Below are 26368 nucleotides of genomic sequence, written 5' to 3'. Positions count from 1 at the left end.
GTTTCCACTTTGTACACGCACATCCACGTCACTGGACCAAAGGGTCACACAGTGCTGCTGCTTGTGACGCACTCTGCGATCCTCGCTTCTCTTCTTCCCTATTCTAGTTCAATTATCTTATGGTGGCTGTGCTCCACTTAATTGATTTTTATGGCCCACTAATGAGTTCTGATCCACAATTGAAAAATCCTGGCCTAAGCAGTAAGAAAACTGATGACATCAATAACAAGAAGTACAGGGTTGGGGGAGGGGCATAGATTGCTCCAGGTAACACACTTTCAGCAGCTCTGCATCCCCAAGGAACTGGATGTCCCCATTGGCCTACATAACTGACTTCATATCGGCCTCTCGCTAAGAGTGGCAGGTTTCTCGGGAGCTCATGCGGTGCCCAGGACCATCCTCGATGAGACATCTAAGCAGACACGAGTTCAGGGAAGAAAAGGCAGGTTAGACTCAGAGCACCCGCCTTAGGAGCCAGCCAGCATTTCCCAGAAGCCCCCAGAAGATCGCACTCATCATTGTTCAGAACGGAGTCACGAGTCCATCCCTGAACCAGTCCCCAGCATGCAAAATAGATTCAGCACCCAGCGGGCTGATAGGTATCAAAGGTTCAGCTCAAGCCCTCATTACGGATGCCAGCCAAGAAACAACTCCTGGGGTTTTCAGCAGAGGTGACAAGGTTAAACGGGCAATAGACAGGAGTCCCCAGTGGCTCCTGGGGCTAATGCTGGGCTGTGCAGGTGGAGGGTATGCTGGGTATTGGCCAACGTGGACAATGGGTGGGAACCAGCCACCCTGACCGTGACACGGAGGCTGGCTGTTGGGGGGCAGCCTGGAAGACTGAGGACAGTGTGCCTGTTGGTACCCAGTCCCCGTCCTACCTCTAGAAAAAGACCCACATGGGACGCACCGAGAGGCAAGGCAGCCATGAGTCAGGACATGGATAACTGAGGGCAGGAAAGTTGTCCAGAGGGGCCAGGCCTAGAAAAGTGGGGTGGCATAGACCCAGGATGAGTTTGAAGTGGGGTTCAACCTACAAGAAGGAACATGGAAGCTATCTTAGATCTTTCTGTGCTGCTGTAACAGAAAACTACAGCCTGGGAGATTTATAAAGAACACAAGTTTAGGGCTGTGGATGTAGCTCAGTTGGTGGAGTGCCTGTCTCGCATGCACTAGGCCCTGCGTCAATCCCCAGCACTGTACACAAAAAAAGAAGAACACAAGCTTATTTCTCACTGCCTGGTGCAAGGTCAAGGTGCCAGAACCTGATGAGTGCTTCTTGCCACACCATCACATGGCAGAAGGTAGAGGAGCAAGAGAGGGACAAACTGTTCTCCATGGCAGAAGAGCAAAACTACTCCTTGAGCTGGTTTTTTTGTTTGGTTTGGTTTTGATTTTGGTAACAGGGATCGAACCCAGGGTGTTTAACCACTGAGTCACATCCCCAGCCCTTTTTTACTTAGAGACAGGGTCTTGCTAAGTCACTCAGGGCCTTGCTAAATTCCTGAAGCTGGCTTTGAATTTCCAATCCTCCTGCCTCAGCCTCCTGAGTCTCAGGGATTACAGGCATGCACCACCATGCCCAGCTCAATATGACTTTAAAGGGACACAAACATTCAAACCACAGCAGAAAATGTTTGGGGAAGGGTTGCCCAGATGTAGACTTTAAGACCAAAATTCCTGGCCAGGTGCGGTGGTGTACACCTGTAATCCCAGTGGCTGGGGAGGCTGAGGCAGGAGGATCATAGTTCAAAGCCAGCCTCAGCAACTCAGTGAGGTCCTAAGCAACTCAGCGAGATGCTGTCTCTAAATAAAAACAAAAAATAGAGAAAGGGCTGGAGATGTGACTCGGAGTACTAAAAAAAATCCCATTGCAAGAAGTTCACGTATGTTTAGTTATCTATTGCTGGGCAAGGGACCACCCCAATACTTGGTGGATTAAAATAAATGTTTATTTGCTCACAGTTTTATAATTGAGCATCAGCTGGGGCAGCTTGACTGGAGCTCCAAGACCTATTTCCTGAGGAGCCAGCAATTTGGTAGAGGCTGTTTCCTGGCAGCTCAGCTGAGGCCACGGGTCTCCCCTGCAGGGGCCTCCCCATGTGATGTGGTTGCTTGGACTCCCCCACAGCATGGCGACTGGGTTCCAAGACAGAGCAGAAGCTGCCAGGTCTGTTAGAGTCTAGGCCCAGAACTGGCACAGCATCGTGGCACCATCTGTTATTGGCCAAAGCAGTTCCAGACCTGGCCCAGATTCCAAGGGGTGGAGGACATCTCGCTACTTTCCTAGGACTGCCATAGCAAACTGCCACAGCCTAGGTGGCTTCAAACAATAGAATTTCATGCTCTCACGGTTCTGGTGGCCAGATGTCCAAATTCAAGGTGTTGGCAGGATTGGTTTCTTTGTGGCGGCTCAGAGGGAGAATCTGAGGGCTTCCCTTTTGACCTCTGGTGACCGCCGGCAATCCTTGCCATTCCTTGATGTCTGCTGCATCATGCAGACTGCCACCTCTGTGGTCACGTGACGTGCCTGTGCGTCTGTCTCTGCATCTTCACGTGGCCCCCTCCTCAGTGTCTCTGTGTCCAGATCTCTTCTTAGAAAGATACCAGTCATAGCCAGGCACGGTGGCACATGCCTGCCTTCCCAGCAGTTGGGAGGCTGAGGCAGGAGGGTCGTGAGTTCAAAGCCAGCCTCAGCAACTTAGTGAGGCCCTCAGCAACTCAGTGAGACTCTGTCTGTAAATTAAAAAATACAGAAAGGGCTGGGGATGTGGCTTAGTGGTTAAGTGCCCCTGGGTTCAATCCTCAGTCAGAATGAGAGAAAGAAAGAAAGAGAGAGAGAGAGAGAGAGAGAGAGAGGGAGGGAGGGAGGAAGAAAAGGAAAGAAAGAAACCAGTCATTGCATTTAAGGGACCCTATTTCCAAACTAGGTCACATTCACAGGTACCAGGGGTTGGGACCTCAGCATATCTTTTGGGAGTACATAGTTCAATCAATAGCAACAACCTAAAATAATAATAATCGTAACAACCTACCTCTTAGAATGACAAAGAATTTACAGGGGCCATTATGTACCACAGTGGGAGAATGTCCCCAGGAAGGGAAGCAATAGGGAAGGGAGCTGGTAAAGCTTATGCCGCGGAGGCAGCTGTGAGTGCTGGGCCCTGGGGCCCCGTCCTGCTGGGGACCTCTGGGAGACAGCGTAGAACTCAGTGTCTACTTGACACTGCCGCCACTACTTGTGGCCTGCCCTGTCTGCAAGAAGACTAAGCCACCAGCAAGACTCCCTCTGGCTGTCATGGGTGTACATGGAACAGGTCCCCTCAACACAGGCCAGGCTCAGGCGGGAGGGTGGGGCACCCAAAGCGTTGGCTCCCAGGGGCAGGTCAAGGCAAGCCACCGGCAGGGGCAGAACTCCCAGCCCAGAGGTTTAACCGCTAGTAGAAGTCTGGGGGGTGGGGGACATAAAGGAACCCCAGGAGCTACCCCACAACCTTTTGGATCCCATGATGGAAAGCCAGGGAACAGAACATGGCCTTCTCATGGGCGGGCCGCTGGGAGCCCCACTGGGGGCAGGACTAAGTCCTGTCACTAGGCAGAGAGGGGCCCAGGACACAGGGCCGAGCCTCAGGAGAGCAGTTTCCTGACCTGGAAAGTCTGGGGTGGGGGTAGACCATTCCCACACGGGGACCCGAGGGGGCTAAAGGCTAGTGTGCATCTGATCTAAGCATGGCCGGGCCTCAGCCTTCACCCACAACTTTTTCTGCCCCAAATAGCAGCTTTTCAGACCCAGGCCTCAGGAAAGCACAGGGGTGGGGCACAGAGAAGCTGCCAGAACGCTTTCCCCTCTCTGCTGTTGACCTCCCTCCATGGCCCCCCAAACCCACCCAGGCGCTCGCGGCCTGCAAAGCCGCCTGCAGAAAACACAGCCAGGAGTTTCTCATGAATGATTCTAAATGACGCTTGCTCCGTCCATGGGGGGAAATCAAGTATGGAAAATACTGCCAAAGCTGGAGCCCACTGAGGGCTGTGGACAGCGTTGCCACAGGCGTACAAACCGCAAGGGCTCCTGGGAGAGGAACGGCTCCCCAGGCCAAGGCAGGCATGAGCCTGAGGCCACAGCCTCTGAAAATCAGGCCACCATGCCCCCACTCGGTGCCTCGCACGCATGGTCTCCCTTAATCCTTCCAACCCGCCTCCTGCAGCTCGGGCCGTTCATTATGCAATGAATAATCACGACACACTGGCTGCGGACGTCACTTGCTGTGCTGGGCCCTAGGAAACTGTACTGAGCAAAACAGTTTTTTTTTAAATCCCTGGAGTCATGGAGCTTACATCCGTGTGGGAGAGAAAGGTAGCAAACAAATAAATAGGCCAAACCTGTAGAGTGTCTTGCGGTGGCGGTGGCGGGTGGGACAAAGAGACTGAGCAGGGAGGGAGGACAGAATGCGGGCACTGGAGGCTAGGGGAAAGGGGACAGGATTCAGAAGAGTGACAGGGACTTACTGAGAAGTTGACATTTCAACAAAGACATTAAGGAGGGACAGGAGGCATCCCTGGGGACAATAGAGAGAGCAGGACAGGGAACAGCATAATAGCACAGGGAACAGCCAGTGCAAAATCCCAGGTGTGGTGGCGCATGCCTGTAATCCCAGTGGCTCGGGAGGCTGAGGCAGGAGGATCGGGAGTTCAAAGCCAGCCTCAGCAATGGTGCCATAAGTAACTCAGCAAGATCCTGTCTCTAAATAAAATACAAAATAGGGCTGGGGGTGTGACTCAGCGGTTGAGTGCCCCTGGGTTCAATCTGCAGTACCAAATAAAAATAAAATAAAATTTTTTTAAAAGAGTACATATTCCAAGAACTATAAAGAGGCCAGTGCAGTTGAGGCAGAAGAAGGGAGGTAATTGGCCACGAGTTCAGAGAAGGGACAGGGATAGGCACCAGACCATTTACAGGGCCTTCCTAATGCCCTGTGCTTTCTCCCAGATAACACAGAAATGTTCTGGAACATTCTTCACAGGTGCAATGTGACTTGAGTTTTAGCAGATCCTTCTGGCTGCTGTAATCAGAACAGACTGTAGAGGGAAGAGGACAAGAGGAGGTCACCAGTGAAGAGGCTATACAAACACTAGCTCTCCATCTCCAGATGCCGAGACCACCCAGGTGAAGTGTAAATATTATTTTAGGCCAGCATGGTGGTGCACACCTGTCATCTCAGTGACCCCAGAGGCTGATTCAGGAGGATGGCATGTTCAAGGCCAGCCTGGGCAACTCATTGAGACTCTGACTCCAAATAAAAAATTAAAAGGGCTTAGGATGTCACTCAGTGGTAGAGCACCCTGGATTCAATCCCCAGTACTTCCAAAAGAAATTGGCTCAGAGAAGATAAATAAGCAACTCAAGTTAGCAGTTGGTAAGCTCCTTGACCAGAAAAGCTCTGGTGGTGTGGATTTCCCACAAGGCCTAGACATACTAAACCCCCAATCTATCTGACTTTTTTTCTACCATTCCCTCCTTCCTTTCGGTAAAATACAAAAATCACTATTTTGGCCACTGATCTTTTTTTATAACCAGGGCTGCTTAACCACGGAGCCACATTCCCAGGCATTTTTTTAGTTTTCCATTTTGAGACAAGTTGCTGAGGCTGGCCTCCAACTTGCAATCCTCCTGCCTCGGCCTCCAACTTGCAATCCTCCTGCCTCAGTTTTCTGAGCAGTTGGAATTACAGGTGTGTGTCATCACTCCTGACTTGTCCACTGATCCTGATGCTCAATTCTTTCTGGTACTTCTTAGGAGGCAAGACAACATGAGTACAGGCTGAGGAGGACCAGAAGGGCTAGGCCAGCCCCTGCTCTGACACTGTGATGGGGGGACAGATCTGGCTCCATGAGAATGTTATAGGCCAGACTCTAAGGGAAATGACTAAACAGACTCCATTTTGCTCTGAGACTCCATGTTATGTAGGAAATAAGCTTCTCCCATGGGAACACCCCGCCTCTGTGCCCATCATCAGTTACTTGGTGTGACATGTTTAATAATATACAATGGCAACTCCTATGTAGTAAAGAATTGCTCTCTTTTGATTCCTATTGCTCCTAAACAATGTACGATGTGAACAGTGATTGTGTGGATGTTAGTAACCATTCTTTAGTTTGTACCTAGGTAAGGGTCATTTTGACCCACTGCCCCCTCTGTCGATGATCTCATGATGTTAATGTGTAATTTTGAATCATAGCAACACACTTATGATTGATGTGATTTTTGGTATAAGAACCCCTACAACCCTGTGGTCGGGGCTGTTCTCCCAATAGCCATTTTTTGGGGCATTATGTGAGACAGCTGGCCGGCTTAATAAAGTCTCTCAAATTTGGACTTCTCAGTGGTGACCGGTCTGTTCTTAAGTTGCGCCCCATAACAACACCTACCCATAGGCAGAGCAGTTAACAGAAACAAAACTTGGCTCTACCCCATGCCATAGGCTCCTTCCCCTCTGTGGCCCTAGACAGTGGCCAGGCATCTGGCCCTTGGGATCTAGGGGCAGGGACCTCGGCTGAAGTTGTCAGGAACCCAGGCTTTTGTTTTCAACGGAAGCCAAAGAGTTGGAGGGATAGTGGATGACCAGCCCTTCCCAGAATCTGTTTTATATACCATTGGAGCTACGCAAGCCCATATTTTTATTTATACATATATTTTTAAAATTTATTTATTTTTTTTGGTATCAGGGATTGAACCCAGGGGCACTCAACCACTGTGCAGAATCCCCTTTGAGACAGGGTCTCACTAAGTTGCCTATAGCCTCACTAAGTTGCTGAGGCTGGCCTCAAAATTTCCTGCCTCAGTCTCCAGAGTCACTGGCCACGCCCATATTTTTTAAATAAGTATGGTTATGTATTTTGATGCGCTAGGGAAAAGACAGGCAGCACAGCTAAGCCATGACTTCATGAATATTATCACTGAGGAGAAGGCCAAAGTATTTAGCGTTTTTGTTTCTTTTTAAGGAAAAAGATGATTTAAATTTAAAAATCTTATGTTAATAATAACGTAGGTGGTACAAGGCTGGGGTTGTGGCTCAGTGGTAGAGCGCTTGCCTGGCACGTGCAGGACCCTGGGTTCCATCCCTAGCAATGCAAAAAAAAGGCAAAAAAAAAAAAAAGATACAGCAGGTATCAGGTGGAGATAAAGAACCTGTGATGGGCTGTCTCAGGAGGAGGGGAAGATATGGAGGGGAGGGAGTTCTCACCTACTTATCTGAAAGGATTTTTAGAAATAGCCTTTTACTCGAACAGAAATACAGGCACGTGACAAAACATAGACCATCGAAAACATCCAAGCCAATGCACAGCACATGCCTGTAGTCCCAGCAATTCAGGAGGCCAGGGTGGGAGGATTGCAAGTTGAAGGCCAGCCTCAGCAATTTAGGAAGACCCTCAGCCACTTAGCGAAAGCCCGTCTCAAAAAAAATTTTTTTAAAGTACAAAGGGCTGGGATGCGGCTCAGTAGTACGACATCCCTGGTTTCCATCCCCAGCACTTAAAAAAAATTTTTGAAACTTACCGCCCAGGTACAACCTCCACGTGACCATGCGCGGAACTGTCTCGGTTTTCTACTACTGAGGAACAAACAGACAAGTAGCTTGGAACCCCAGCCGTTGCTTCCCCAGTCCTAGAGGTCAAGAAGTCCAGGCGGACTTGATTGTCTGGGCTGGGTCTCACGAGACCAAAGCCAAGGTGTCAGTCAGGCTACGCTTTCAGCTGGAGGGTCTGCGGAGAATTCACTTCCAAGTTTGTTCACATTACTGCCAAAATTCAATTCTACCTGGCCGACGGTCACATACAGGCGACCCTGCTGGCTGTCAAGAGGGAGCTTCTGTCTGCTCCCAGAGACGGCGCTCAGCTTCAGGCACTTCTTCAAACCAGAGACAGAGCTTCTGATTTTATTGCTTCCAGTCTCTCTGCCCTCTTCCCCTGCCTTCCTCTTCTGCCGACAGCTCAGAAAAGTTCTGGTTTCATTTACTATATTTTTTGGGAACTAGGGATTGAACCCAGGGCGCTGTATCACTGAGCCACAGTCCCAGAGCCTCGGCTCTTTTTTATTTTGAGACAGGCTCTCACTAAATTGGCCAGGTTGGCCTCAAATTTGTGATCCTCCTGCCTCAGCCTCTCCAGTCGCTGGGATTACAGGTGTGCGCCACCAAACCCAGCAATTCTCTGCTTTTAAAAGTCTCCTGAAATCATGGAACGGGGTGCATCTCTGTAATCTCAGGGAATCAGGAGGCTGAAGAAAGAAGATCACAAGTTCAAGGTCAGCCTGGGCAACTTAGCAAAGACCCTGTCTCCAAATGAAAAATAAAAAGAGTTGGGGATGCAGCTCAGGGGTAGAGGGCCCCTAAATTCAATCCCAGCACCACAGAATGATTTTTAAAATAATAATATTAAATAAAAACTGGGCTTGGGGGCGCACACTGGAAATCCCAGCAATTTAGGAGGCTGAGGCAGGAGGATCGTGAGTTCTAAGCCAGCCTCAGTAATTTGGCGAGGCCCTAAACAATTTAGGGAGAAAATACAAAATAAAAAGGGCTGGGGATGTGGCTCACTGGTTAAGTGCCTCTGGGTTCAATCCCCAGTACCAAAAATCAATCGATCAATCAATCAATTAAAGGGCTCCTGTAGTTTCCTCAGAAAACTAAAAATAGAAGTACATAGGATCTCGCTATTTCACTCCTGGATATATATCCAAAGGAAATGAAATCAGCATATCAAGGAGATAACAAGTTTACTGCAGCACTAATCACAACAGCTAAGATACCGAGACAGCCTAGAAGCCCATCACAGATGAGTGGAGAAAAATCTGTGGTCTGTGCACACAATGGAATAGTATTCAGCCATAAAAGTTTGCTGTCATTTGCAGCAAACTGGATGGACCTGAAGGACATTATGTTAAGTGAAATAAGCCAGACACGCAAAGACAAATGCTGCCTGTTCTCTCTCACACGTGAAAACTATAAGTCAACCTGGCCCAGTGTCATGCGCATGCCCGTAATCCCAGCAGCTCCGGGGAGGCCGAGGCCGGAGGATTGGGAGTTGAAGGCCAGCCTCAGCAACTTAGCAAGGCCCTAAGCAACCTAGTGAGACCCTGTCTCTAAATCAAATACAGAAATGGGCCAGGGATGTGGCTCAGTGGTGAAGTGCCCTTGGGTTCAGTCCCTGGCACCAACAAATAAAATAAATTTTAAAAAGTTGATCTGAAGGCAAAAGAGTGAGAGTCACAGGTTAGGAAAGAGTCGTGTGGGGAGTGTGGAGAGAGAGGCTGGATTTGAACCATGCATTCTGTCCGCATGTGTGGAAATATCACCCTGGACCCCATTCATACATACGATTCATGCGTACATAAACAATTAAAAACTTAAGAGTTTAGCTCAATGGTAGAGTTGCTTGTCTCTCATGCACGTGAATTCAGTCCTCAGCACTGCAAAAGAGAAGTGTTTTGGGGGAGTACTGAGAATCAAACCCAGGGGCGGTCTACACTGAGCTACATCCCAGCCCTTTTTATTTCTTATTTTGAGACAGGGTCTTGCTAAGTTCCCCAAGCTGGCCTCAAACCTGGGATACTACTGTTTCTGCCTCCTGAGTCGCTGGGATTACAGGCCTGTGTCACTGTGCCTGGCAAGAAAAAATTCCTTAATTTAAAAAATAAAAATAAATACAGGGCTCCTGTGATAAGATCAGGCCTACCGGGATAATTTCCCTACTTTAAGGTCAACTGTGCCAATCAACATAACACAATCCCAGGGGTGAAATGTTATCGCATTTGCAGGTGATTTGGATATGGAATCTTGATGACCCAGCATGGAAGCTAGCCGGTGGATAAATACCCCAATTCCCTTGCTCTCTGGGGGGGTCTGCTCTCCACTGACTCCCTGAGGTCCCCCCTGGATCAAGCCCTAGTTGGTTAATAATTCTTTTTTTTTTTTAATTCTTTTAATTTTTGGTACCAGGGATTGAAGCCAGGGATGCTTAACCCCTGAGCCCCATCCCCAGCCCTTTTTGATATTTTATTTTGAGACAGGGTCTCACTGAGTTGCTTAGGACCTGGCTAAATTGCTGAGGCTGGCCTCAAACTTTCCATCCTCCTGCCTCAGCCTCCCTTGCCTTCCCCAGCTCACCCCTCCACCTCTGTCCTGGTACCTCCTCCCCAATAAAATGACCTGTGCCTCCCGGTGTCAGCACCTGCCTCTGGGACCCAAACTAAGAGAGGACACAAGGGACTGGAATCGGTATGAGATTGTTTCAGAGTTTTATGGTTTTTTGCATGGGATGTATTCATGTCTTATGAATGCAATTAAAATTCATTTTAAATAATAAATGTTTGAAGAGGAGAAACTCCAGCTAAGGGACGGTGACATCACTGAAAGAGACCACACCCTCCATCCCTCATTCCCTCTCCTCTTGCTCTGAGGCCGCGCTGTCCCACTGACCCCCACACCTCCCCCGACACCCCCCGAGACATGGCCCCGGGAGCGACCCTGCGCGCACCAGCCTTGCGCCTGTTGCCTCCTCAATATAGTCGGAGCGCAGCACCAGCGGACGGCCGCTCCCTCCCAAGATCCCTTTAACAGGATCTTAAAGGAACAAAAAAGGTATAAACCACAATAAGGAAGGAGGGGTGTCGGCAGATGAGAGATTTCAACACTCTGCTGGAAGACAGAGAGCAGAGGGAAAGGTGGTGACAGGTGACGCAGAGCAGAGTCCCAGTTGGAATCCTCCCAGGCCAGGAGGCACGGGGAGAGGCTCCAGCTGAGAGGGCATGTGGCTGGAAACTGAGCTGACCGAGGGGGCTCTGGATGGCCCAAGGGCCACCCCACTACGGTCCCCACCTGAGGGGCACAGGAGAAGGGGCAGAAGAGCCAGGAGCAAGCGTCTTAGTTTGTTTTTCTATTTTTTGGTGCTGGAGATTGAACCCAGGGATGATCTACCACTGAACCACATCCCCAGCCCTTTTTTTTTTTTTTTTAATTGTCTTGTTTATTTTGACACAGGATGTCGCTAAGTTGCCAGCACTGGTTTTTGAACTTGCAATCCTCCTGCTTCAGCCTCCCCAGTAGCTGGGATTAAGGGCAGGTGCCGCCATCCCTGGCAAGCTTCCTGACTTCTTAGAGTTGATATTAGAATTGAAGCCTGTACTTCCCAACGCTCATAACAACAAAAAGTCTGGAAGACCCTTTTCTAAAGAATTGGAACAGCTGGTCATGGTGGAGACGCCTATAATCCCAGCAACTTGGGAGGCTGAGGCAGGAGGATCGCGAGTTCAAGGCCAGCCTCAGCAATTTAACGAGGCCGTGAGCAACTTAGTGACACCCTGTCTCAAAATAAAAAATCAGAAGGCTGGGGATGTGGCTCAGTGGTTAAGCGTCCCTGGGTTCAATCCCTGGTACCAAGAACTGGAACACATTTTCTTCTTTTCTTTTTCTTTCTTTCCTTTTTTTTTTTTTTTTTTGGTGTGTGTGTGCATGTGCGTGTGTATGTGTGTATGTGGTACTGGGGATCAAACTGGGGAGAAATCCACTACTGAGCTACACCCCCAGTCCTTTTATTTTGAGACAGGGCCTCACTAAATTGCCCAGGCTGGCCTTGAACCTCCCATCCTCCTGCCTCAGTCTCCCGAGTCCTCCGAAATACCTGACATTACAGGCGTGCAGCACTGGGCCTGGCCCAAGGGGAACACATTTTCTGAGAACCACTGGAGCAGCTTGTGTGTATGGCGGTGCTTTGGAAGAAGGCCTCCCCAGAATCCATCCCTTGGGAGACTGGCGCTCACCCACGCCCACCCTACCCCGGACACGTAATCTTAGGATTGACTTCCAGGTTCCTCTCGCTCTGTGGGAAGACGGACCCACCATGCTTGCTTGTCTCAAGAAAGCCTGCTACATAAAAGATAAGAACATGGGCTGGGGAGATAGCTCAGTCGGTAGAGTTCTTGCATTGCAAGCTCAACTCCCGAGGTTCAATCCCCAGCACCGCCAAAAAAAAAAAAAAAAAAAAAAAAAAGTAATCAACAGAAAAATTGATCCTTGAGAAAACAAAATGTAGTGAACAGAGAAAATTTTAAAAATAAAAGAGAGAAGTCCGGTGCCATGGCGCACGCCTGTCATCCCAGCGGCTCGGAAGGCTGAGGCAGGAGGATCACAAGTTGGAGGCCAGCCTGAGCAACTTAGCGAGGCCCTAAGCAACTCAGTGAGACCCTGTCTCTAAATAAAATACAAAAAGGGGCTGGGGATGGGGCTCAGTGGTTAAGCGCCCCTGGGTTCAATCCCTGCTACAAAAAACAAAGGAAAGAGAAGAAAGTTTCACGCAGTACTCTCAGAGAGATTTGTGAAGCTCCTGTCTCCATAGGCAATTAAAGAGGAAAGAAGCGCCCGTAGAAATTAAAACTATGGGGACAGAGTGAGCAAAATCGATTGAAGGCCAGAAAGAAAGAAATCAAGAGAAACTTCCAGAACATAGGGCATAATGAAAGAGACAGAAAACATAAGAGAAAAGATAAGAGACATAGAGAATCTTTCTGGGAGGCCCAATATGTGACTAATAATAGGATTTTGAGAAAGAAAGAATAGAGAAGGCAGAGGGGACCAGCGAGCATGCCAATGGTCCTGAGCCTTGTGGCTTAGGACAATGCTGACAGAGACAGGCTCTGGAGGCTGGCTGTGACCCCTGCACTTTGTGAGCCCGGCTGCTTTTCTGGTTTTTGTATTCTGTGTCCATTTCCCTTTTAGTGATGTCAGCTGAGCCAAGAAAAGCCAATGGGCGAAGAGTGTGTCTATGCAGGGGACCCGAGGGTAAAATGCAGAGGGGGCGACACGGGAGACTAGTGTCGTGGTATCAGAGGACCTCAAAATGAGGGTCCCTAGGGGAGGGGACTCGGGGGCCACAGGTCAGAGCTGCTCATTTCTGAACCCTCTAGGAGATTGTCCTTCCAGAGCTGGATTCGAGAGGCCCTGGGTTTTGTTTGAACAAGGAAAGCCTGGTGGGGTTTTTGTTGTGGTTTGTTTTTTCCTTCTAGGCTGCCCTGGTAGGTGGGGAAGTCAGCTTCTCCTAGATGTCCTATATCCAGAGGACACTAAGGTCAGTAGATGAGCTTCATAGGAGGCAACTGAGCAGCAGTTGCTAAATACTTTTTGCTGGGCGCAGGTAGCACACACCTACAATCCCAGAGGCTCAGGAGGCTGAGGCAGGAGGATTGCACGTTCGAGGCCAACCTCAGCAACTTAGGGAGGCCCTAAGCAACTCAGCAAGATCCTGTCTCAAAATTTAAAATTGCAAGTAGTTGGGGGTTTAGTTCAGTGGTTAGCACCCCTGGGTTCAATCCCCAGTACAAAAAAAAAAAAAAAAAAAAAAAAGACTTCTTAGCTTTTTTTGTTTTTAAAGTACCACAGATTGAACCCAGGGGTGCTTGACCACTGAGCCACATCCCCAGCCCTTTTTTGTATTTTATTTAGAGACAGAGTCTCACGGAGTTGCTGAGGGCCTGGCTAAGTTGCTGAGGCCAGCCTCGACCCTTTGATCCTCCTGCCTCAGCCTCCTGACCCACTGGGATTACAGGCATGCACCACCACACCTGGCTTTATTTTATATTTTAAAAAGTGGTGATGGATTCATAACTCTGAATGTACTGAAAACCGTGGTCTGTGAATTATATCTCAATAAATCTGGATTTGTTGTTGCTGTTTTAAAAAAGGAAAAGGCATTTCCCACTGATATAGAGGAGTTGGGGCCAGATCGGTGTCTTTGCACCACAGGCTCGGGGGCAGCTTTGTCAGCTCTCAGACGTGCTTCCCCTCCACGGTGCCTGCTAGTGGCAATCCAAGAAGGCACCCCCACATCCCCTGGTCCTCTGGGTTGCTTGGTTTTTCCAGGACATAAACGTATTTTATGGAGAAATAAATGCACCATAATGAAGAGGGGGAGGGGAGAATTTCCGCAGGCCCACATTTTATCCAAAGGGGCCATGATTTGGCATCCCTGGCTGGAATATGAAATTATTACACAAGAATTGACTCTCGGTGTCTCCGATGCTCCCTGGGATGATGGCTTCTATAACTTATGGAGACAGCTGAGCGTTTGTATTCAAGTGATCACATAAATTAATATCCATATGTGGAAATGGTGCGCTGGGAGCCGGCCTGGTTGCAGAATGCATTCCTTGGCATGGTCCTCGCACCTGTCCGGGGCTCTGCCTGCAGGTCTCGTGGAGGATCAGAAGCCCCGCAAGTCAAATAAGGCACACCACATAGCACCCCTTCCAGGTGGCAGAGAGCTGCGTGCCACCTTCAGCCATGACATCATGATGTTTTTCTTTTCTTTTTTCTTCTTTTGCTGTACTAGGGATGGAGCCCAGAGCCCTCTGTGTGCCCGGCAAGCGCTCTACCAGTGAGCTACGTCCCCAGCCCTCTTTGAATCTTTAAAAAAGACACACACACACGAAAGCATGTGCCTTAAAATGGAATGTTTTGCTGTGTGACAAGAGACAAAACCATTCCTTTCTCCTGAGATCGCAGGGACCACAGGGCCCCGGCTAGAACTGCTGATGGCCCATATGGGGGCAGGGGAGGGGATGTGGACTTAGAAAACCCACGTCCTGTCCTCGGATCATATAGGTGAGGCCACAAGCCACAGCCAAGCCATGCTGCCCAAGCTGGGACCCAGGGAGTCACGGGAGCAGGAAACGAAAAGTATTTGCTGAATGAAAACGCAAAAGAAAAGGATGGAGTCATGTGATACGATGTCCACCCTCCGTCCATCCCTCACTCCTTCACTAGACATTTCTTATGTTCTCATTGTATGTCAGCAATCAATGTCCTAGAGAGACCCAGCCAGGCGCAGTGGCACACGCCTGTAATCCCAGCAACTCTGGAGGCTGAAGCAGGGGTGTCAGCTAGCAGAGCCTTCTCTCCAGGCGAAGTTTTCACGCCGTTCAATTCCTTCTGGGTTTTTTGTTTTTGTTTTTGTTTTTTTGTGCCAGGGATTGAACCCAGGGGCACTCAACCATTGAGTCACATCCCCACCCTGTTCTGTATTTTATTTAGAGACAGGGTCTCACTGAGTTGCTTAGGGCCTCGCTAAATTGCTGAGGCTGGCCTTGAACTTTGGATCCTCCTGCCTCGGCCTCCAGAGCCACTGGGATTACAGGGGTACGCCACCACACCCCGCATTCAGGACAGTAAACTCTGAGAAGCTTACCAAAGTCTCTTCAAGGTTTTAATGGCATGAACTGCAACTGTTTAACAACGGACTCTGCAGGAAAAAAACAAGAATAAAAGCCTGTTTGTAGTGTTGGCTGATTTCTATGGTGTAGACCCTCTTGCTGGCCAGGCATGGTGGCGCACGCCTGTCATCCCAGCAGCTCGGGACGCTGAGGCAGGAGGATCGTGAGTCCAAAGCCAGCCTCGGCAAAAGTGAGGCCCTAAGCAACTCAGTGAGACCCTGTCTTTAAAGAGAATCTAAAAAATGGATGGAGATGTGGCTCAGTGGTTAAGTGCCCCTGGGTTCAATCCCTGGTACCAAAGAAAAAGAAGAAGCATTCCTGCTGGCCAGATTTCAAGCTACCAGCTTCATGGCACCCGTACCAACTGCAGAGAGGGGAAGAGATGGGTGGAATCAGTTGTCTTCAGTTCACAGGCGCCAGGAGCCCAGGCAGCCACCTTCTGAAATTAGCCTGGAACCAATACCTTGGCAAACACGTGGGAGGCACTGTGGGAACGGGCGCCTGGGCTGTCGGGTGACGTCCCTCTGCCTTGGACGTGTTGACTCCGAGGGGTAGTAACATGCCTTGATCCTCCCTGGCATCCGTTCCAACGAGAAGCAGCCACGGAACCACTGGAACTTCCAGCGAAGTCTCAGCAATTTCCCCCACTTTCGGGAACATTCTGGCTTCTCTCTCCTTGCTTTCAAAGGACCCAAACAGTAGCCACCAGGGAGAATAGACTCTACACTCTAGAAACTTAATTGTGATTTCGTTGCAAAGCCCAGACCTTCTTCCCCGCTAAAAATGAACAGTGGAATGACAGACAGAGAAATCACTGAGGTGGAAAAATTGATTTGCAATATCCACAGCAATGTCCTTACCAGCACCTGGATGAGCCCCGTGCTTCTGCCAGAGACTGGATGTTTCTAGAACAGTGTGCACTTTTACTCTGACCAGTTTGCAATGCCAGCCACAAAAGCTACGTGGCAGCTTGTGATACCAACACCCACCCCATCCCGCTGCTCCCTCTCACTGAGGACCTGGTGACAGCATTACTGGGCCCTTCTTCCCTCTGGATCTCATTCTGTGCCGTAAGCAGATGGGTTCCGCACCCTCTGGCATCAGGCCATGGGGGATGAACCCTTAAAATTTTTTTTGGTACCAGGGATTGAACCCAGGGTTGCTTAACCACTGAGCCACATCCCCATCCTTTTTTTTTTTTTTTTTTTTTTTTGTATTTTTCATTTTGAGACAGGGTCTTGCTAGATTGCTTAGGGTCTCGCTAAATTGCTGAGGCTGGCCTTCAACTTGTGATCCTCCAACCCCAGCCTCCTACACTGGGATTATAGGCATGCACTAACATGCCCAGCTTCATTTTTTATTGTGAGACATGGTCTTTGTAGGTTGCTGAGGAGCTCACTAAGTGAATGAGGCTAGCCTTCAACTTGGGATCCTCCTGCCTCAGCCTCCTCAGTCCCTGGGATTACAGGCATGCGCCCCCACACTGAAATTGCACCCTAACCTTTGCGCTCGTGCTGCATGCACTATGGCAGACATGGATTTCCAGCAAATGTTCACTCCAGCTCCCTGCTCCAGCCCCTCCATGGGACAGAGCAGCAAGAGGTACCGGTCAGCCAGGTGACGGTTTGATCAGTGGAACAAGAAGCATGTGCTGGGCTGGGGAGGTAGCTCAGTCGGTAGAGTGCTCGCTCTCGCAAGCGCAAGGCCCTGGGTTCGATCCCCAGCACCGTGGGGGAAAAAAAAAAAAAAGAAGCATGTGCTACCCAATGGTATTGCAGGCAATGGTGTATGCATGCATGACAGTGCTCCCAAGAGAGCAGAACGGACGTGAAAACTTCCAACTGCCCGGTGACACAGTGGCTGTCATGGTGCAATGCTCTACTCCTGTTGGTGGTGATGCTGGTGTAAACGAACCTGCTATGCTGTTGGCATATAAAATTATAGCACTAGCTATCCCAGTGGCTCCGGAGGCTGAGGCAGGAGGATCGTGAGTTCAAAGCCAGCCTCAGCAACTTAGCGAGGCCCTAAGCGACTCGGCAAGACCCTGTCTCTAAATAAAATATAAAAAGGGCTGGGGATGTGGCTCAGTGGTTAAGCACCCCTGGGTTCAATCCCTGGTACAAAAAAAAAAAAAAAAAAAAAGGTCCCATCAAGTGACTGACCTATGGAAGTGGGTGTAAGTACTCCCAGTGATGCTCACGTAATGAGGGACTTGCTAAGAATGCAGGTGTCAGAACATATTCCCGTCGTTAGGTCACACCCGTCGTTAGGTCACACATGATGGCAAGATCGAAAGTCACCTGGGGAGAGGTTTTAGATGCATGCGCCTACTTCATGTGTCCTGCTGCCATCCGCCCAGAGGGGACCCTGGAATGAGAGGTGGGCGGAGCTGAGCTGAGTCAGTGCTCCCAGCGACAAAGGGATTCAGTGGCCATTTGTCATGCTGGGTTGGAAGGTAGTTATTACATACACGCATGCTATGTTGAAATACAGAGTTTCTACCAACTTGTATCTACAGAATACTTGGCTTCTCACCAAGAGAATGTCAGAGACCCTCCTGCCAATCACCTCCCAAGTAAGCACCCAAATACTTAAAGGATGGATTCGTCCCCTTGGCCACCAGTTCCACACAGGCATGCCCATCTAAGTTAGCAACGGCACTTGGTTTCTTCTTTGTCTCTAAAAAGTAGACGATATACTAGACTGTCCACAGTTACACGTGGGCACACAAGAACATACACAGGATAACATTTAAAAACTCAAGTAAGCCAGGCATGGTGGCGCATGCCTATAATCCCAGCGACTCTGGAGGCTGAGGCAGGAGGATCGCAAGTTGGAGGCTAGCCTCAGCCATTTAGCAAGGCCCTAGGCAACTTAGCAAGATCCTGTCTCAAAATAAAAAATAATAATAAAGTAAAATAAAAAGGCTAGGGGTGTGGCTCAGTGGTTGAACACCCCTGGGTTCACACCCAGACAAAAGAAGAAAAAAAAAGAAAGCCCAAGTGAATGATACACAGCAATGGGTCCCGATGTGATCGCAGAAGGTTTAAGGGGCACAGTGCAGAGCAGACCAGTTAGGAAGACAGTAAACCCAGCCAGCTCACGGGGCTTTCAATGTCAAAAGACTATTCTGTGGGCAGAAGCACCATTAGCAATTTTCAAGCAGGACAAAGCAGGCTTCATATATTTTGGATGAGTCCAGGGTAAGATGTAAAATTTTGAAGGTGGAACAGACCTGGAAGTCAGGAAACTAGATGACAGTCTGAGATGATGAGGTCCAAACACAAGGTTAGAGACAATAGAAAAATACAGGAAGCTACACTTCAAAAATCACAATCGTTATAAAAAACCTTCTAGACTGGGTGTGGTGACGCACACCTATGATTCTACCGGCTGGGGAGGCCGAGGAAGGAGGATCACAAGTTCAAGGCCAGCCTCAGCAACTTAGTAGGGCTGGGGATGTAACTGTCATAAAGCACTTGCCTAACATGTGTGAGGCCCTTGGTTTAATCCGCAGTACTGGAAAAAAAATTATTTTAAATGTGGCAAGTAACAGAAATCCTGACAAATAATGTCTCAGAGGAGGAAGAAGTTCTTTTTGTCATGTAATGAGAGTCCAGAAGAACCTGTAGAATCCAGTGCTCATATATCTGCTCAAGTTAGTAAGGACCCGTCCGTCTCCTATCTTCCCCCTCCATCATTCACAGCATGTGATTTTCATACTTATGGTCCCAAAATGGCTGCTGCACCTCCAGACATAACATTCACATTCCAGGCAGGAAGAAGGATTCAAGGTTTTGCCTTATTTGGGAAGGAAAACTCTTCCCAAAGATTCTGCTTACCTCTCATTGAGCAGCATTGAGTCACAAGGCCACCACTAGCTCTAAAGGAATCCAGGAACTTGAAAATTTCACTATCTATTCTCTAAGATAAGAGAAAGAGAAGGTAGAAGGGAATTTGAATAGGTGTGAGTGAGACTAACTAGAGTATTTGCTTGATCCCAGCATCTCTTATCTCCTGATCCAGGGCTCTCCGTAGTTTACATTGTGACAAGACCGACTGCAGGGGAAGAGAGAGGAGAGGGGATCACACATTAATCTAGGACAGAGCCAGAGAAAATGGCCACCTCTTCCTCAGATTTTTTTTTTTTTTTTTTTTGGTACCAGGGATTGAACCCAGGGGCACTTAACCACGGAGCCACATCTCCAGCCCTTTCTATATTTTATTTAGAGACAGGGTCTCACTGAGTTGCTTAGGGCCTCGCTAAATTGCTGAGGCTGGCCTCGAACCCTCAATCCTCCTGCCTCAGCCTCCCAAGCCGCTGGGATTATAAGCGTGCACCCACCATGCCCAGCTCTTTCTTAGATATTGATAAGGCATCAGGAAAGACTTGGGGCATTACAAACTAGTCAAAAGAAGGGAGACAAAGTGTTAACAATATGTGGTAGGGAAGAGGAAAGGAAGCAATGTAATTCACGCCACAAAATACTAACAAAGACCAGCCACTAGCCCCAGCCCGGGGAAGTGTCTATAAAGTAGAATAGAAAAGATCACATTAAGGGAATGGATAGGAATCAAGAAAATGTCCTTGGAAAGAGGGCAAGAAAACAAAACAGAAAAGCAAAGAATAGAAGTTAATCTTGGGAAGACAGCGGAGGGAAGGGCATGAGAGCCAAGCGTGAAGTCCTGAAGAGGTTCCAAAAGCCAGGATGAAGATAGACCGCGCCGCTAAACTCACTTCCGGGCGGGTCCTTTGGAAAGATGCAAAGGCACCAGAAGAAGAAAAGTGAAATGATGAAGCTCCTTGGTCACGCACGACGGCCGAAGAAGAAAGCTGGGTTCCTATCTTGGTTCCATACTGCCTGGATTGAACTTCTGCAAACTTATCTGGGGATGGTGACCTCTGTATTTTCCTGAAGAGGCAAATAAATCATGATCCTGTCACCTGCAAGTGACAGAAAACCCAGGCCAAAGGGACTTAAACAAAGAAAGGAAATTTATTGGTACAGGGAACTGAAACACCCAGGGACGGGCTGGTTTCAGGTTCAGCTGGATCCAGGAGCACAAGCAATGAAGATACCATCACCTGGCTCTGCTCCGTCTTTGTTGGTTTCATCCTCAAGCTGCCAATCAGCCCGGGGTTATAGCCTATCTTTGTAGCAATTCCAGTAGAAGGTGTGAGTCTCTCTTCTCCACTAGCAACAGCAAGTTCTGAAATTTTTCTGGGATTTCTGAACCAAACACCATGGCCAGTGGCAGGTGAAGCAGCAGGTTCGAAGACTCCACTCATCCCACTTTTTCATCCAGAAGAGGGAATCAGTCCCCTCCCCACAAAGCACAGGGACTGAGGGTCAGAGAGCAGTGGCTCCCCCAAAGGGTGGGGTCTGCATCTAGAACAGGGGCCAAACGTTGGCAAAGCCAACAGGCAAAGCCAAAACTGTCTATCACAGTGTTTCTAAGGAGCGGCCAAAAGAGCCACAAATACACACACCTCCCAATCAATCAAAAGCTGCCTTTTGCAAGCATCCAGCTACACCCAGGCTTGGGGATCACAACCCTAGCTCCTTCCAGCCAGATGTGGGAGCTGAAAGGCGCTGGAAGCCCGCCCCTTCCTCAACTCCCCAAGGCGCAAGGCCCAGAGCCGGAGGGGTGCAGACCCGCGTCAGCCAGCAGAAGCGCGCTGTCGCTTCCACCTGCAGCCTCCCCGGGAGTGGTTTACAGAGGACTAAACAGAGCACTGGATAGTGTCGCCAGAAAGGGAAAGAGGGTCTGGCCAGTCCACTGAGAGCTCAGTGATGAATTTCTTTGGGGAACAGAACTCCTCTCGGACTGACGCTGAACAAGGCACGCCATGGCCAGGACCCCTCCAGCCTGGGTCAGGGTCAGGGGTTAGGGATGAAGCATTTTTCCATGAAAGATAAATCTGGGTGGAGGAGGGCAGGGCCAGGGCCAAAGGACCCCCTCAGGGACATCGCAAAACACACACCAAAGAGCAAATTGTCCCAAGGGGCTCAGAGACACCACACCTTCTTCTGGATGCCAACAGCCCTGGCACCTTATCAGCCTGCGACTCTGACCTGGCCCCACAAAGAGCTGCTTCTGGCTGGCTCCCCAAGGAAGCCACGTGTGTCCCTGTTTTCAGCAGAAGGGAAAATACAGTCCCTCACCTGGCTTCTCTTTGATCTTTCCCGTCCTGGCTACCATCCAGAAACTTGGGGACACACTTAGGAAGTGCACCTGGGCAACGGACCCCACGTCGGGGAGGCAGGTTTTCAGGGAGACGTGTTGTAACGCTTTCCATGAGAGTCCACTTTTTCCTCTTGTCTTTTCCTTTTCTTTCTTTTTTTTTTTCTCGTCTTTTCTCACAGGGAACACCAAAATGCCGGGACCCTAAGGAATTTGAAAGGATTATCATGATGACTTAAGCAGGAGTTTTCTGAAACTCCCAGGCGAGTGGGAAAGCGAGGAAAAGCGAATGAACCTTCTAAAGTCATAACCCTGCAGAGATTGGCCAGATAAGTGTGGGGCCTGAGCAAACACACAAACCGGGCCCAGCCACTCTCTCCTTAACTCTTTCAAAGCCTGGGAAACACACTTGAAGGCCTGCCACTGTCCCTCTGGACCCTGGGACTCTATAATTTACCAAGCCAAGCCTTCATGCCTTAAATAAAAGTTCATGAACCAATTCTTTGTTCATTTGCTTTTTACCTCTCCTGCCGGGTCCTCCGAGGAGATACAGCTTCGTCCTTGGCAAGCGATCTCATTTGATCAGGCAGAAAGCTGTCCCCTCGGGAGGCGACTTTCCCCAGGGATTAGGGTGGGCTTCCGAGCACCCAAGCCGGCAGTCAGTCTGTACTTCAGCCTCTCAGGAGGGTCCAGCCGGGCCTTGGTCCCTTCTCTCTGCTGCTGTCCAAAAAGCCTCCTAACTGGTGGTCACAAGAAGCATCCATGCTGCGGGGCCCCTGGCAGCAGAACCAGATGGAAGGCTTGGCCTGGTGGCCAATCTGGTCTGATCACCCAGCAGGGCATCCCATGATGCCCCCAGGGTCTGAGGAGCACCCAAGACACCTCAAGGCACCTACACCACCAGGAGCTTCGGCTGGACAAAGAACTGCAGGAGACAGACCTCTCTGTCTCCAGATATGGCCACCGGACAGGACTGAGGGGAGGGGTGGCTGCTGGGCGGCCCCAGTGTGCTGTACAGGGCAGGGAGCCCCAGGTCAAGGCAGAAGGGCCCCGAATCTCTGCTTTCAATCTCCCCTAGAGTTTGCAAAGGGAAAAAAAAAAAAAAAAAAAAAAAATCCATAAAGAGCCCGGGCCTGGGTCTGGGGGACTCTGGCTGTCTCAAGGGACAGGTTTTACCTGTCACTGAGGGCAGACCCAACCCTACAGGCTTGTGCAAATGAAGGAAAATGGGTAAGAAGAGACAACTTAAAAAAAAAAAAAAAAAAAGTTAGGTGGCTTTGAATTCTACAATGCAGGACAGCACCAGGACAGGAAGGGGTAGTCCGTTCTCCAGGAATTCACAACCCCTGTGGGCCTCGCCAATCCTGGACCCAGGTAAGGCCAAAGTGGGGTGGGGTCTTCATCTGTCCCTCCGCGGGCTTTCTTGGAAGGGGCCCACCCAAAGCCAGCCCTCCACCGCCCCAGACGGCACCCCGGCCTCCTTCCTACCCCGAAAGGGCTGCCAGGGGCCTCTGCCTGGAACCCCACAGCCCACCCCGCCCCCACGCCATTTCCAGTCGTCTGGGCGAGGGGGGGTCACTGTCGTTCAAGTAATTTCTCTGCGAACACAAGATGGCAGCCTTAAATAAATGCAACCCTGCGCAGCTTTTAATCTTACACATCATTAAATTCCTAATTTACACATTATGTTTTCGTGGGCCAACCCATAACTCATTAGTGCTGAACTCACGAGGTATAAAGACCAACGCACGACGGGCGCCGGGCGCCGTCACCTGCCTGGGTTAACAGCCGCCGCGGGGGCAGGGAGGCAGGCGGAGCGCGGCCCCGGGTGCCTGGCCCGGTGTCGCTCGCTGCACCCGCGGAGCTGCCGCGGGCCAAGTGCCGGGGCGGGTTCGATCCTCCGCTCCCGGGTCTCGCGGGCGCGCGCGCGCACGCCCCGCACACGCCCTGCACACGCACACGCGGGTGGCCGCAGACATCTTCCTGTGGCAGGCTTTCAAACGAGCCGCGAAAGCCAGAAACTACACGGGTTACAAACTTCGGAGTCCCTGGCCGGGCCCGGGCCTCGTCCCCACCTTCGGAGCCAGGAGCCCACCAAAGGGCAAAGCGCACACGCCCAGGGCGCTGGGCGATCCGGGCCGCAGAGACTGCCCCCCGAGTCCGGTCTCCCTTCTAGCCCCAGGACCTGCCGTGGGGTCCAGGGCCAACCCAAGCGCGCAGGCTTTGGGGCCCTTCCAGGCCGGAGATGGGGTGGAAGGTCACGAAGGCCACCAGACACTCCAAGCTGGCCATCGCGGCCCCTCAACGCCACTCTCCAGGGAAGGGAGCGGCAGGGTCACCCGGGCGCAGCGGACAGCCTCAGGCCCCCCGCCAAGGCGCACCCTAAAGAAGAGCAAGGTGCACGCCTGTCATCCCAGCGGCGCGGGAGGCTGAAGCAGGAGGGTCGCGAGGTCAAAGGCAGCCTCAGCAACTGAGCGAAGCCCTAAACAACTCAGCGGGACTCTGTCTCTGAATAAAATATTAAAATGCTGGGGAGGTGGCTCAGGGAATAGGCACCCTGGGTTGTTCAGTCCCCGATGCCGAGAAAGAAAAAAGAAAGAAAAAGAAAATAAAAAATAAAAAAGAAGTGGAGACTGCTGGGCTGCTGCCTTAACGGGCCTGCGGCTAAGCAAGTGGCCCGCGCGCAGGAGGAAGGCCCCAGGCGGGAGCGCGGGGGACAGCTGTCCAGGCGGCGAACGCCACGGCTGGCCTCGCCCTCCGCCGCGCCGGCTAGGCCCACGAGGTGCACGGCGCCTTCTCCGCCGAAAGCCAGCTCCGCGCCGCCGGCGGAGTGGGAGGGAGGAGGCTGGGCGAGCGCCCCGCCCTCGCCGCCCGCGGTCACAGGGGCAATTACACTCCTCGCTGCAGACGGTTACCAGCTCGCCCGCGCATCCCGCTCCCGCTCCCCTCCCCTCCTCCGCCCAACTGCCAGCTCCATCTTAGCGAGGGCGCGGGGACCCTCGCTGCGCAGCCCCCGGGATCGCCCTGAAGCACATCCCACGAGCCCCACAGCCTTGGCAGCCACTTTCCCAGTCGCGAAAGGGCGGCAGGACCCTCCACCGCGCGCTGCCAGACCCCAGCAGCCGTGCTGCGCCCTGCAACCCTGCCCCCAGCCAACGCAGCCGGCTTCGCCGTCCCAGCCCCAGGCGTGCTGTTTTCCGGGTCTCTCCCGCGACCCCCCCCCCCCCCTTCTGGCGTGCCTTCCTGTTCTCAACTGGACGCCTAGATCTCTTCCCTGAAACCTTGACTCTGCCAGGCGGCTTCTGCTGCAAGTCAACAGTCCTCCTCCCTCCCCCTGTGGTTTATGCTACTCCGGAAGGTGTCTTAGAAACTGTGAAGGGAAACTCGGGCTTTGGATTAAGGGCTTCATCTTCAACTAGTTGCGTGATTTGTGGCAAGTTTCTTAACTCAGTTTCTTTATCTGCAAAATGGAGCAAACGATGCCCACAGAAGTGTGGCCGCTTGGTTTAAGGAGATATATGTACGAATCTGTGACATGCTTGGCACAGTGTCCTGATGCTTGGCAGCATGATCACCACGTGGCCTGAACACTGTAGCGACAGGAAGGAGAGATGGCCTCCCCCCCAACCCCGCAACAGGAGTACACCCTGCAGAGTTCTGGGACCTATCTCACAAAACCAGGTGATCTCAAGCAACAGGACAGGCCTGAAGGGAGGACAGAGGGCAGCCCACCCAGCCTCACGCCTTTGCAAACGAATAGGACTCTGTCTAGGCTTCCGGCCATTCCAACGCCAGGTCTGAAACTCCTAAGGTTTAAACCCGGTGTGATGTCAAAGTAAAGGCAGCGTCTCTTAAGGGGTGAGGACGACTCGTCCCAGGAAGGAAAGGGAACAGGGTTAGGAATGTAGCTCAGTGGTGGAGCCTTGCCTAGCACGCCCAAGGCCCTGGTTCCATCACCAGAACAGAAAGAAAGACTCGTCTCTAGGAAGAGGCATCCGGGAGAGGAACATTCAGGGCTTCTGGTAGACCAGTGACAAAAAGCAGTCGGACTCAAAAGAAGCCTCCCCAGAAATTGGGCCACCGTGGGAGCTGTGCGAGACAGACTTCCCATCTGGGAAGGGCTGCCTATGGGTAATTGGGTTTGCTCGAGTTGCCTCTATAATTAATAAGTGATTTGACTTGGAGATTGGAAATAGTCATTGAAAGGAAGCCGCCGGCGTAGGGGTATGAGGCCCGGGAGCCTCCCTCCGAAATGGAATGACCACGGAGGAGGACGGTTTAAAGAACACGACGAAAGTGATAATATTGGCATCTAACCTTCTAGTGTTTGAGTAATTCGTTGCTTAGCTACTTTGGATAGGCCATTATTTTGCAAACTGGAAACATTTGCAAGCGGTGATATTTTGCTCCTGCCTGACGCAGGGGCTGCAAACCTACCCCGGCTCTGCTGAACTCTTCGAAATATATATGCATAAATTGTTCCTAATGAGACCATCTGTTTTTTATGGCCCCTCTGGAAGCAGGAGGAACCCGAAGACTGCTCTGTCTTGCAGAAATCTGTGGCCAGGCAGGCCTGGGAAATAAATAGGGGAGATTAGAACAGTGTGCGTGATTTAACAATACGCAGGCAGCGGTCCGTGGTCGAGAGGTGTGCTTGGCTTCCCAGAGGTGCGGGTCATTTGGGGTGACTCCAGTCGGTGGGCCTCCTAAAAGGCCCAAGGGCTGTGCTGGGGCTTCAAAGCACACAGGAACCTCGCTATTTCCATATCTGGAACATCGCCAGAGCCACGCAAAGCCCTGAGCTTGCCTCTTGCCCCAGGGGCCCTGGACATGTCCCCAGCTGTGGGTGGCCTCAGGCATCGCCCACTGGCCAGAGCCTCCCCCTACGAAGGTGAAAGGAGCCGGCCTGAGCCTCAGAAGCTG

This window comes from Sciurus vulgaris (assembly GCF_902686455.1).
Source record: "Sciurus vulgaris genome assembly, chromosome: X".
NCBI classification, from domain to species: domain Eukaryota; kingdom Metazoa; phylum Chordata; class Mammalia; order Rodentia; family Sciuridae; genus Sciurus; species Sciurus vulgaris.
Note: the sequence above shows the minus strand (reverse complement) of the source record.